Here is an 8,903-nt window from a genome sequence, read left to right as displayed (position 1 = left end):
AGACAGAGGTGGGTCTTCATGTCTTGACATGGACACCCTTCAAGATGTGCTAAGTGAAAAAAGCAAGCTGCAGGGCTCTCCTGCAGACAGGCTTCTGACTTGGGCCCCTGAGGCCCCTCTGATTCTGGGGCTCATCAACCTCCCTGCTGCGCCCCCTGGTGGCCTCCTGGCCACCATCCTGACCCCAAGCCCCATCCAAGACCAGCCACCCGGATAAGCGACCCCAGCAGGCAGGAGCTAGTATCTGCCTGCTTCCTTCAGGGTCCCAGATGCTGAAGACCAGAGTTTCCTTTCATGGTGGTCAAGGAAATCAGAGAACAGCCAATCCCCATTTGGACTTGTTCTCTGGGGCTGGTTCACCATCACCCCTTTGAATCGAATAGTGGGAAGGCCCATGTCTTTTCTGGACACTGCACTGGCAAAATTTCCAGGGTCACTTCAAGTTATCAAAGTCTCATTTCAGTAATCGCAGTTTTGAGACCCATACAGAGTGGTCAGATTCACAGAGACAGAGGGTAGAATGGTGCTTCCTGGGGGCAGGGGCAGGGGGTAGGGGTAGGGGGCCTTCTTGTTTAGCAGACATGGGGTTAGGGTTCTGGAGATGAGTAAACGCCAATACCCAGCTGGGTACACAACAATTCGGTCCTGCTGAATCCTACATTTTAAAATGGTTAAATGAGAAATTGGATGTTATGTGCATTTTACCACAATAAAAGATGTACAAAGGGGAGGAGAGGGCGAGATGTATGGATAGAGTAACATGGAAACTTACACTATCATATGTAAAACAGATAGCCAATGGGAATTTGCTGTATGGCTCAGGAAACTCAAACTGGGGCTCTGTATCAACCTAGAGGGGTAAGATGGGGAGGGAGATGGGAGGGAGGTTCAAAAGGGAGGGGATATATGTATCCCTGTGGCTGATTCATGATGAGATTTGACAGAAAACAACAAAATTCTGTAAAGCAATTATCCTTCAATAAAAAATAAATTTTTAAAAAAGATGTACAAAGAGTACAAGCCAAAAAACAACAACAAAAAAGAAAAGTTTATTTAAGGTTAAAAACATCTCCGCCATCTATTTTGGATAGACAGCACACAGCGGGGGGGGGGGGGGGGGGGGGGGGGGGGGGGGGGCGCTTGTGAGTCTGTGCGTCTGTATGTGGCAGGGACTCTGTGTGGGGGATGAATGTTGCTTCCCCTCCCCCTCTGCTCACACATCCTGAGATCCTCTTCCTTACTCGCTCACTGGGCTGCTTTTGCTTCCTCCGGGGTTGAAATAGGGGAGAGAGAGGAGCAAGCCTGTCACGCTTTCTACTCTAAAAATCAGCTTTGGGGACCTCCCTGGCAGACCAGTGGTTAAGACTCCCGGGGCCGGGGGCTCCGTTTTTATCCCTGGTCAGGGAACTCTGGAACTCTGGTGGGGTTCCATCCCTGGCTCGGGATCCATGCCTGGTCATGCCGTATGCCCTGTGGTACAGCCAAAAAGAATACTAATAAAAATTTTTAAAAATCAAATTCTAACTAGTTCTGGGTGACCTGCCACACATCTCCCCAGGCTTGCTATGTGTAGAAAGCTAACTCTTCATCTAGTGACTCTTGAAAGTTCTTCCCAACCCTGCAGCCCACATCATTACCGGGGTCTCTCACCCACAAGTCTCACCCTTGGTCTGTAGGGACCCCTTACCCTAGGCCCACAGGTAGCCTTAGGCTTCAGCTTCTTGCTGCTAAGTCTCAGCTCCCCTCCAGGTGGCGCTCCTGGACAGGTTTTTATTAATATTACCGCTCTATGCAAGTTTTCCCTCTGCGTAGAGGTGCCTTCTGCGTGTGCGTGCTAAGTTCGCTTCAGTCATGTCTGACTCTTTACGACCTACTGGACTGCAGCCCACCAGGCTGCTCTGTCCATGGGATTCTCCAGGCAAGAATACTGGAGTGGGTCGCCGTGCACTCCTCCAGCCGCTCTCCCCATTCAGTTCAGTCGCTCAGTCGTGTCGGAATCTTTGCGACCCCATGGACTGCAACACGCCAGGTTTCCCTGTCCATCACCAACTCCGAGCGTGCTCAAACTCCTATCCATCCAGTCGGTGATGCCATTTGGATCTCGTCCTCTGTCGTCCCCTTCTCCTCCTGCCTTCAATCTTTGCCAGCATCAGGGTCTTGCCCAATGAGTTAGTTCTTCTCAATAGGTAGTCAAAGTATTGGAGCTTCAGCTTCAGCAACAGTCCTTCCAATGAATATTCAGGACTGATTTCCTTTAGGATTGACTGGTTTGATCTTCATGCTGTCCAAGGGTCTTTCAAGAGTCTTCTCCAACACCACAGTTCAAAAACATCAATTCCTCTCCCATGGCTCACATCTAATCCACAGGAAAGTCTCACATCCTTTTCTCTCAGCAGGTCTTAGGAGAGCCAGTTTCTAGTGCAGCAAACTATCTTCCCTTCACCATCAAAATCAGTGGTGGCCGACAAGTTTGTCATGCATTCTATTCGAAAAATCAGATTCATTGGGGTAAAATTTACATAAAGTTCACCAGTTTTACTATATATCATCATCTAGCGACATCATGATCAGGATAAAGAACATTTCGTCAACTGAAAAGGTTTGCTGTGCCCTTGCCTCACCCCTTACTTCTGGCCCTTAGCAACTACCAGTCTGATTTCTATCCCTGGACGTTTGCCTCCACCAAAGGAATCATGTTTTGAGGATTTACAGATTATAAACGGAATCACACAAGTAATCACTCATACTGGGTTTCTTTCACTTAGCATAAAACTTGGGACAAGCACTCATATTGTTGCCTGTATTGCTAGTTATTTCTTTCTATAGTTGAGCAGTGTCCGTTGTATCCATATACTACAATTTATTTATTCATTGATGGAATTGGCTTGTTCTAAATTTTTATCATTATGAATATAGCAGCTGTAAACATTTGTGTACAAGTCTTTGTGTGGATACATGCTTTTGTTCCTGTTAATATCTAAGGTGGGATTTCTGGGTCTCGTGATAAGTATACAGTTAGCTTGATACATATATACACATATAAACATACTACCAAATTATTTTCCAGAGTGACTGCACCATTTTGCATTCCCGACAGCAATGAATGAAAGTTCCAGTTGCTCTACTTTTTTTGACAACTCTTAGTATTGTCAGTTATTAAAATTTTATCCACTCTGGGGTATGTGTATGTGGGGTTTCCCCCATGTGTCAGTACTTTCAATGTTGTGCACATCAAATTACAGAAAATAGACAACTACTGTGAGATGCAGCTCCTCTGTTCTCATGAACAGCACACACTGTATCACAGGAAATCAAGTTTATATTCCATCATCAAGGGTAGTTTTCCCATTAGTTCCCTTTGTGATATGTCATTAAAAATCCCTTCAAATCCAATAGCCTCATCATTTTTCCTCAAATATCCACTGAAAGGTTTGAGCTTGGAAGAAATGGAAGGTGCAGAACCTGCTGCATTGCTTTGAATTCCATGTGCAATTTTAGTGGAGCAAATAGACCCCAGATGTTTCTCGGAGTGGAAAAATTTATTTTATCTTGGTTGAACTGGAAGTTTTTTTCCGTAATTCAAGAGAATGACTAGGCAAAAGTTCATTTCTCACACAAGGGAAAAACCTTTTTTTGAAGAAGGTCCACTTACTGAAAGTTCAGTAACTGGAATATTGTCCTTTAGCTGAGATCCAAGTCCAACTTGCTCTGCACAGAGCCTCTCAGCACCTTTATTTTCAGCTGGCCCCACCACTCACTTCTATTCCGTGTGGTTTTAATTTGTATTTCCCTAAGGTCTAATATTGTTGAGCATCATTTTATTTGCTTATTATCCACTCATGTATCTTCTTTGCTGACATGTCATTTTATTTGCTTATTATCCATTCATGTATCTTCATTGGCCTAGCGTCTGTTCAAATCTTTTGTCTATGAAAAAAAAGTAAGCTGCTTTTATTGAGCTTTAAGAATTCCTTGTACATTTTACACATAAGTCCTTTACTGGATAATATGTTTTGCAAATATGACTTGCCTTTTCGTTTTTCTTAATGACATCTTTTGTAGATCAGAATTTTTTATTTTTCACAAAATTCCATTTATCATTTTGCTTTTGTTTGCCGTCTAAATAGTCCGTGCCAAGGGAGTCATCCTTATTTCAGTAAGAGTAAATCCAATCCTTATTATTCTATCTTGATTAGAAGTTGAATTTCTTTGGCAACATTTAAGATTTTCTTTTTATTATTGATATTGACAAATCTGACTGTGATCAGCCTTAGTGTGGTTTTCTTTGTTTCTTTGCTTGGGTTTTGTTGAGATTCTATGCATTTATAGTCTAAGCTTTTACAGTCGCCATCTAATTTGGAAAACTTTAAGCCACGATTTATTCAAATATTTTTTCTGTTTAATTTTTGCCTCTTCTGGGATTCCAGTTTGTAATTGGAATATGTTACATTGCTTGATATTGTGCTACAGCCCACCATGACTCTGCTCACTTCTTTTTCAGTGTCTTTTCCTGTAATGCTTTATCTTGGTAGCTTATAATTGCAATTTCTTCAAACGATCACAGTCAAATGATCGTTTCTTCTGTAGTATCCCATCTGCTCTAAAGCCCATCCAGTGTATGTTTCATTTTGGATACTATGTATTTCAACTTTAGAAGTTCCATTTTGGTCTCTTTTGTATATCTTTTATTTTCCTCCTTCAGTTCAGTTCAGTTCAGTTCATTTCAGTCGCTCAGTCGTGTCCGACTCTTTGCAACCCCATGAATTGCAGCACGCCAGGCCTCCCTGTCCATCACCAACTCCCGAAGTTTATCCAAACTCATGTCCATCGAGTCTCTGATGCCATCCAGCCATCTCATCCTCTGTCGTCCCCTTCTCCTCCTGCCCCCAATCCTTCCCAGCATCAGAGGCTTTTCCAATGAGTCAGCTCTTCTCATGAGATGGCCAAAGTACTGGAGTTTCAGCTTTAGCATCATTCCTTCCAAAGAAATCCCAGGACTGATCTCCTTTAGAATGGATTGGTTGGATCTCCTTGCAGTCCAAGGGACTCTCAAGAGTCTTCTCCAACACCACAGGTCAAAAGCATCAATTCTTCGGTGCCCAGCTTTCTTCACAGTCCAACTCTCACATCCATACATGACCACAGGAAAAACCATAGCCTTGACTAGACGGACCTTTGTTGGCAAAGTAATGTCTCTGCTTTTGAATATGCTATCTAGGTTGGTCATAACTTTCCTTCCAAGGAGTAAGCATCTTTTAATTTCATGGCTGCAATCATCATCTGCAGTGATTTTGGAGCCCCAAAAAATAAAGTCTGACACTGTTTCCACTGTTTCCCCATCTATTTCCCATGAAGTGATGGGACCAGATGCCATGATCTTCGTTTTCTGAATGTTGAGCTTTAAGCCAACTTTTTCACTCTCCTCTTTCACTTTCATCAAGAGGCTTTTGAGTTCCTCTTCACTTTCTGCCATAAGGGTGGTGTCATCTGCATATCTGAGGTTATTGATATTTCTCCCGGCAATCTTGATTCCAACTTGTGTTTCTTCCAGTCCAGTGTTTTTCTTGATTCCACTTGTGTTTCTTCCAGTCCATTGTTTTTCATGTTGTACTCTGCATAGAAGTTAAATAAGCAGGGTGACAATATATAGCCTTGACGTATTCCTTTTCCTATTTGGAACCAGTCTGTTGTTCCATGTCCAGTTCTCACTGTTGCTTCCTGACCTGCGCATAGGTTTCTCAAGAGGCAGGTCAGGTGGTCTGTATTCCCATCTCTTTCAGAATTTTCCACAGTTTATTGTGATCCATACAGGCTTTGGCATAGTCAATAAAGCAGAAACAGATGTTTTTCTGGAACTCTCTCGCTTTTTCCATGATCCAGCGGATGTTGGCAATTTGATCTCTGGTTCCCCTGCCTTTTCTAAAACCAGCTTGAACATCTGGAAGTTCACAGTTCACGTATTGCTGAGGCCTGGCTTGGAGAATTTGGAGCATTACTTTAGTAGTGTGAGATGAGTGCAGTTGTACGGTAGTTTGAGCATTCTTTGGCATTGCCTTTCTTTGGGATTGGGATGAAAACTGACCTTTTCCAGTCCTGTGGCCACTGCTGAGTTTTCCAAATTTGCTGGCATATTGAGTGCAGCACTTTCACAGCATCATCTTTCAGGATTTGAAACAGCTCAACTGGAATTCCATCACCTCCACTAGCTTTGTTCGTAGTGATGCTTTCTAAAGCCCACTTGACTTCACATTCCAGGATGTCTGGCTCTAGGTGAGTGATAACACCATCATGATTATCTCGGTCGTGAAGATCTTTTTTGTACCGTTCTTCTGTGTATTCTTGCCACCTCTTCGTAATATCTTCTGCTTCTGTTAGGTCCATACAATTTCTGTCCTTTATTGAGCCCATCTTTCCATGAAATGTTCCCTTAGTATCTCTAATTTTCTTGAAGAAATCTCTAGTCTTTCCCATTCTGTTGTTTTCCTCTATTTCTTTGCATTTATTGCTGAGGAAGGCTTTCTTCTCTCTTCTTGCTATTCTTTGGAACTCTGCATTCACATGCTTATATCTTTCCTTTTCTCCTTTGCTTTTCACTTCTCTTCTTTTCTCAGCTATTTGTAAGGCCTCCCCAGACAGCCATTTTGCTTTTTTGCATTTCTTTTCCATGGGGATGGTCTTGATCCCTGTCTCCTGTACAATGTCACGAACCTCATTCCATAGTTCATCAGGCCCAAATTTTCCTTGATTATAGTCTTAACATTTAAAATAATGGTTTTAAAGTCCTTAACTACTAATCCCATCATCTCTGTCATTTCTGGGTCTGTTCGTGGCTTGGTTGTTCTAAGTATGTGTCCGATTTTTGTGTTTTGTTACATGTCCTGTGATTTTCTAATGGGTGCTGCTGCTGCTGCTGCTGCTGATAAGTCACTTCAGTCGTGTCCGACTCTGTGCAACCCCATAGACTGCAGCCCACCAGGCTCCCCCATCCCTGGGATTCTCCAGGCAAGAACACTGGAGTGGGTTGCCATTTCCTTCTCCAATGCAGGAAAGTGAAAAGTGAAAGTGAAGTCGCTCAGTCGTGTCCGACTCTTAGCGATCCCATGGACTGCACCCTACCAGGCTCCTCCATCCATGGGATTTTCCAGGCAAGAGTACTGGAGTGTGGTGCCGTTGCCTTCCCCAATGGGCACTAAATATGGTGAATTTTACGTTGTTGAATTTTATGTGCTGTGTTGTATTGTATTTCTTGAAAAAGTGTTGGATTTTGTTCTGGCATGCGGTTAACTAATTTGTGACTCTGTTTATCCTTTCAGAGATTTTTTTTATGCTTTGTTAGGACAGGCAGACTTGACTCTATGATGGATTAGCTCTGCCTCTATTCCCTTCCTCACCAGCTTCACAGAGGTGTGATTGGCAAACTGAACTGAAATATTACTCCTTGGAAGAAAAGTTATGACCAACCTAGATAGCATATTCAAAAGCAGAGACATTATTTTGCCAACTAAGGTCCGCCAAGTCAAAGCTATGGTTTTTCCTGTGGTCATGTATGGATGTGAGAGTTGGACTGTGAAGAAGGCTGAGCGCCGAAGAATTGATGCTTTTGAACTGTGGTGTTGGAGAAGACTCTTGAGAGTCCCTTGGACTGCAAGGAGATCCAACCAGTCCATTCTGAAGGAGATCAGCCCTGGGATTTCTTTGGAAGGAATGATGCTAAAGCTGAAGCTCCAGTACTTTGGCCACCTCATGAGAAGAGTTGACTCATTGGAAAAGACTCTGATGCTTGGAGGGATTGGGGGCAGGAGGAGAAGGGGACGACCAAGGATGAGATGGCTGGATGGCATCACGGACTCGATGGACGTGAGTCTGAGTGAACTCCGGGAGATGGTGATGGACAGGGATGCCTGGCGTGCTGCAATTCATGGGGTTGCAAAGAGTCGGACACGACTGAGCAACTGAACTGAACTGAAGGGTACATTATTTGATATACATGGAAACTGTGAAAGGATTCTCCCAGTCAAGTTGATCAATATACCGTCACCTCAAATAGGCTTCCCTTCTGGCTCATTCTGGTAAAGAATGCATCTGCAATGCAGGAGACCTGGGTTCGGTCCGTGGGTTGGGAAGATCCCCCAGAGAAGGGAGAGGCTACTCACTCCAGTATTCTGGCCTGGAGAGTTCCATGGACTGTACAATCCATGGGATCACAAAGAATCGGACACGACTGAGCAAGCTTCACTTTCACTTTCATCACCTCACATAATTATCTTTTTGGTGTGTATGTGAGAAAGCTTAAGATTTGCTATGAGACTAAATATAGAAATTGTGTGATCTACTATAGTCACCATGCTGTACATTAGATCCTCAAAACTTAACTATCTTACAACTGAAAGCTTGTACCCTTTTACCAGCCTCTCCCCATTTCCCCCTCTCTCCAGCCGCTAGCAACCACCATTCTATTCTGTGAAAGTGAAAGTCACTCAGTCGTGTCCGACTCTCTGCCACCCCATGGACTGTAGCCTGCCAGCCTCCTCTGTCCATGGAATTTTCCAGGCCAGAATACTGGAATGGGTGGCCATGCCCTTCTCCAGGGATCTTCCCAACCCAGGAATCAAACCCAGGTCTCCTGCATTGCAGGCAGATTCTTTGTCAACTGAGCCACCAGGGAAGCCCATTCTATTCTGTCTTCTTTTTTTTTTTCTTAATGCATAAGTGATATCATACAGTTCTTGTCTATATCTGTCTGGCTTATTCCACTTAGCACAATGCCCTTCAGGTTCATCCATGAATCTGTAAATGGCAGGACTTCCTTCTTTGTTAAGACTGAATAATATTTCATGGTGTGCGTGTGTGTGTGTGAAATTTTCTTTATCCATCCATCTGTCAACAGAGACCTACTTTCTTTC

The 8,903-nt window shown here is 43.6% G+C and overlaps 1 pseudogene; it reads right to left on the bottom strand.

Moving 5' to 3' along the window:
* Positions 1-2,845: 2,845 nt before the first annotated feature.
* Positions 2,846-8,779, bottom strand: LOC105610748 (proteasome maturation protein-like; annotated as a pseudogene).
* Between the last annotated feature and the right edge of the window lie 124 nt (positions 8,780-8,903).

This window comes from Ovis aries, chromosome 11, assembly GCF_016772045.2.
Source record: "Ovis aries strain OAR_USU_Benz2616 breed Rambouillet chromosome 11, ARS-UI_Ramb_v3.0, whole genome shotgun sequence".
Lineage (NCBI taxonomy): Eukaryota > Metazoa > Chordata > Mammalia > Artiodactyla > Bovidae > Ovis > Ovis aries.
This window is presented reverse-complemented; position numbering and strand designations above follow the sequence as displayed.